Below are 4,992 nucleotides of genomic sequence, written 5' to 3'. Positions count from 1 at the left end.
GCAAGTCTCTTTACTCGTTCTGTAATACATCATCCCGCAACTAACTCATTAGTTGCAATGCTTGCAAGGCTTAAGTGATGTGCATTACCGAGAGGGCCCAGAGATACCTCTCCGACAATCGGAGTGACAAATCCTAATCTCGAAATACGCCAACCCAACATGTACCTTTGGAGACACCTGTAGAGCTCCTTTATAATCACCCAGTTAAGTTGTGATGTTTGGTAGCACACAAAGTGTTCCTCCGGCAAACGGGAGTTGCATAATCTCATAGTCATAGGAACATGTATAAGTCATGAAGAAAGCAATAGCAACATACTAAACGATCGGGTGCTAAGCTAATGGAATGGGTCATGTCAATCAGATCATTCACTTAATGATGTGATCCCGTTAATCAAATAACAACTCATTGTTCATGGTTAGGAAACATAACCATCTTTGATTAACGAGCTAGTCAAGTAGAGGCATACCAGTGACACTTTGTTTGTCTATGTATTCACACATGTATTATGTTTCTGGTTAATACAATTCTAGCATGAATAATAAACATTTATCATGATATAAGGAAATAAATAATAACTTTATTATTGCCTCTAGGGCATATTTCCTTCACTAGCCCCGCACTCTGCATGATCCGTGACTCCGAGGATCCGGACTCCTTTTCGAACTCCGAACCCCCCGCGCCCCTGCCGATCGAATTCGATTGGGCGCCGATAATAGAGTTCACCGCCGCAGACATCTTTCAGCACTCGCCTTGTGGCGATATCCTGAACTCTCTCAAGTCTCTCTCCTTATCAGGAGAGCCCTGGCCGAACTACGGTCAGCGAGGATGGGATACGGACGATGAAGAAATTCAAAGCCCACCCACCACCCACTTGGTAGCCACTGTCGACAATTTAAACGACGTGCTCAACTTCGACTCCGGAGACATCGACAGCATGGATGACGATGCAGGAGATACCGACGAACCAACGCCCATAGGGCATTGGACAGCCACCTCATCTCACGATGTGTACATGGTGGATACCCCTAAAGGAAGTGACAACGAGGAAAAAGGGGATGGGGCGGGAGATCGACCCCCTGAAAAGCAATCAAAGCGTCGGCGTAAACGCCGACCCAAGCCCCGCCTCGACAAAAACCCAGCCATAGAGCAGGACGAGTCGGTAGACGACAAGAAGGCCTTAGAGCAACCGTCCGAACAGGGAAACACGGATAGAGAAACCGAACATCCCTCCTCCGGCGAAAACGGCATTCCGGACGACCTCACGCCGAATAAACCTATGGAGCAGAAGAATCTCCATGAGAGGCTCGTTGCAACTGCACGCGGCCTAAAAAAGCAGAAGCGGAAGCTAAAAATAGCGGAAGATGCACTCCGGATTAGATGGAGCAAAGTAATCAATACCACAGATAAGTACGGCGACAGTCGCCGCACTAAAAGTTATCCGAAAAGAAAGCTACTGCCTGAATTCGACGAAGAGGCCCTAGAGCCTTCGCATTCAAAAAATGAAAAAGCCACACGGTCGAATAGACGACCCCATAAAGCGGCAAGCGGCGCCGCACCTAAATCGGCATGCGACCCACTTAAGGATTTGCATCATGGCCCAGTCAGGTCCATTTATGGGCCAAGAAAGCAAGCTCTCGTAAGCAACACTATGAAGCCATCATCAGAATCCGGCACACCCAAATACAGGGGCGCCGCACACCCCCTATGTTTCACCGATGAGGTCCTGGACTATGAATTCCCAGAGGGATTGAAACCCATAAACATAGAGGAATATGATGGAACAACAGACCCTGGAGTTTGGATCGAGGATTATATCCTCCACATACACATGGCTAGAGGAGATGATCTCCACGCCATAAAATATCTACCCCTTAAGCTTAAAGGGCCAGCCCGGCATTGGCTTAAAAGCCTTCCCGAAAACACAATTGGAAGCTGGGAAGAGCTCGAGGATGCTTTCCGAGCAAACTTTCAAGGGACCTATGTCCGCCCTCCGGATGCAGACGATCTTAGTCACATAACTCAACAACCCGGAGAATCAGCTCGGCAGTTCTGGAATAGATTCCTCACTAAAAAGAATCAGATAGTCGACTGTCCGGACGCCAAAGCCTTAGCAGCTTTCAGGCATAACGTCCGAGACGAATGGCTCGCCAGACACCTCGGCCAAGAAAAGCCAAGAACAATGGCCGCACTAACAAGCCTCATGACCCGCTTTTGTGCAGGGGAGGATAGCTGGTAGGCAAGGTGCAGCCCTAGCGACCCAAGTACATCCGAAACTAGGGATGGAAACGGAAAACTGCGACGCAACAAGGACCGTCGCTAGACTAAGGACAAAAGTCCGAAGAGCACGACAGTCAATGCCGGATTCAAAGGCTCACGACAAAATTAGGAAAAATCACCCCCAGGATAACAGGGACGATCCATCCAACCTAAATAAAATCCTGGACAGGATATGTCAGATACACAGTACTCCCGGGAAGCCTGCTAACCATACCCACAGAGACTGTTGGGTTTTCAAACAATCCGGCAGACTCAATGCCGAACACAAGGGGCTCGACACACCAAGCGAAGACGAGGACGAACCCCAAAAGCAGAGCACCAGGAAACAAAAAACTTCCCACAAGAAGTAAAAACAGTGAACTCACTTCACATAACAAAATGTGCGACGCCCGTAAAGGTACGCACCACACGGCCCATCCCCAAAGGGTCCTGCCACTGGTTGTCAAAACCGATCATCTTCGATCAGCTATATTATTCTAGGAATATCAAGAATGTAGGCTGGACTGCCTTGATACTCAATCCAATAATTGGCGGACTCCAGTTTTCAAATGTCCTTATGGACGGCGGCAGTGGACTAAACCTGATATATCAGGATACAATCCAGCACATGGGGATAAACCCAGCAAGAATCCGCCGTAGCAAAACCTCCTTTCAAGGGGTAATACCTGGTCCGGACACCCATTGTATGGGTTTTCTCCGGCTCGAAGTCATATTCAGCTCTGCCGATAACCTCCGCCGCGAAAAGCTGACCTTCCATATCGTCCCATTCTCAAGTCGCTATCAAGCACTACTGGGACGCGAAGCTTTCGCTCGCTGTAACGCAATATTGCATTATGCATCTCTTATGCTTAAGATGCCCGGTCCACGAGGCATCATCTCTTTGAAGGGGAAGCACTGAAGTGCGCCTCCCCAAGCGGAGGACTGTGCGGCCGCTTTGACAGCCCCACAACAAAATGGCCTCACCGGCCAAAAAACTTCGAAATAGGTCATTCAAGACCACGAACGCGGATAGACGAGTTCGGTGCAAAATCATCATTGATGCAGGCCTAGAAGCCATATACCCCCGCACTAGGGGCTCCACGCATATACAATAAGAGACAATAAATCTCAATCTTATATATCTTACTTTATACTTTGCTTATTTTAAAACTTTTTCCGCACGACCCGTTTTCAACTCAGTTCCTCTCTTTTACAGATGAACGTCGTGCGGCGCCCGTCCAGGATACGGCACAACAAAGAAACAGGCGCAGACGTGCAGTAGGGACCCGTCCTAAAGGATTCTTTTTAGATTAAGACCCTGCGTAAACCTTTTTTACTGTCTCTTATTGATACACATCCCCTGGTTTTTTCTTTCTGATATAACCAAGGAGGAGGCTGGCGTCTTGGCATGTGGCCACGTCAGAATTTTTGCACGTACCTGGACACCAGGGGATTTTTTTAATAAAGAGTGTTGTTTCGCCCGCACTCATAAAGACCGAACACCTTAGGGAGTGTTCGGCGTCGCGAGTTTTGGCATTATATGCATCAGCTCCAAATCATGTCTTTGGTCAAATGTTGGGTTGCCCGGCTCCTGAGTTCGGCTACCTTACGTTCCGCTCTATCCGCTAAGGTAGCACCAGGAGAACTACTGCGATTGTGCCCCGGTTCGGCCGGGCGAGCACCTCAGTAGAGAAAGCCGAAAACTGACTGTCATGATGTAGCGTGAGACTGGTCAGCCACTCGATGACCTATCGGAATCTATCGGATTCCTCCGCTTTAACGAAGGGCCGCTTCCCGGTCAGGCACATACGCGCCCCGAACTCGGACGAGCGCAGTTGCCACCAAGGGGCTACCTAAATAGTCTCAATGTCAAACTCCTATGGCTAAGTGAAAGTGTTAAAACATTATAGTCCGGTTGCCCGGCCCGCTGCGCTATCACCTCCTTTGTAGGACCAAGACGTTGGGTTAAGTGTGAAAATGCGTCTTCTGCGAGCACCCCCACACTATGTGCGTGGGGGCTGAAGCCAACGACTGCCATCTTTCAGATTCTGTATATATATATATATATATATATCTTAAAACAGCCGCACAGGAGGTGTTCCCAATACTTGGAGGCACAAGTATAAAAAGGCCACTACAATTTATCAAAATATTACTTTATAATTACATATGCTATCATAACATAGCATCTTTCGGGCACTGCGTCTATATTACATGAGCGCCTTCAAGAACTTCCTGAAAATAGTGCTCGGAGGGTACTCGGCTTTTGTCCGAATCTCGGGACGCAACAACGGTGGTCTCCATCTCTGCCCAGTATGTCTTAACACGGGTAAGAGCCATCCTAGCGCCCTCTATGCATGCTGACCTCTTCATTGCATTTATGCGCGGCACCGCGTCAAGGAATTGCTGCACCAAGCTGAAATAACTCTTCGGCTCCGATCTCCCCGGCCACAGGTGACCCATGACGTACTTCATGGCGAGTCCAGACAAACTATTCAGTTCGGCCCATTGAGCCAAACGATCATCCACTGCTAGTGCACGCTCTGGATTGTGAAACTGTGACCAGAAAAACTTTTCCACTTCGCGATCTTTCTGATCTTGAAAGTGTTCGGTCGCATCAGCAGCACTCGCTGCCAAGTCCAGATAGGTATCCTCCACACTCCACATCCGGTCCAACGGAGCAAACTTCGGATCACAAAATTTCCTTCGCAGCATAAAGGGCTTTCCAGCCGCAA

This window comes from Triticum dicoccoides, chromosome 6A, assembly GCF_002162155.2.
Source record: "Triticum dicoccoides isolate Atlit2015 ecotype Zavitan chromosome 6A, WEW_v2.0, whole genome shotgun sequence".
Lineage (NCBI taxonomy): Eukaryota > Viridiplantae > Streptophyta > Magnoliopsida > Poales > Poaceae > Triticum > Triticum dicoccoides.
Note: the sequence above shows the minus strand (reverse complement) of the source record.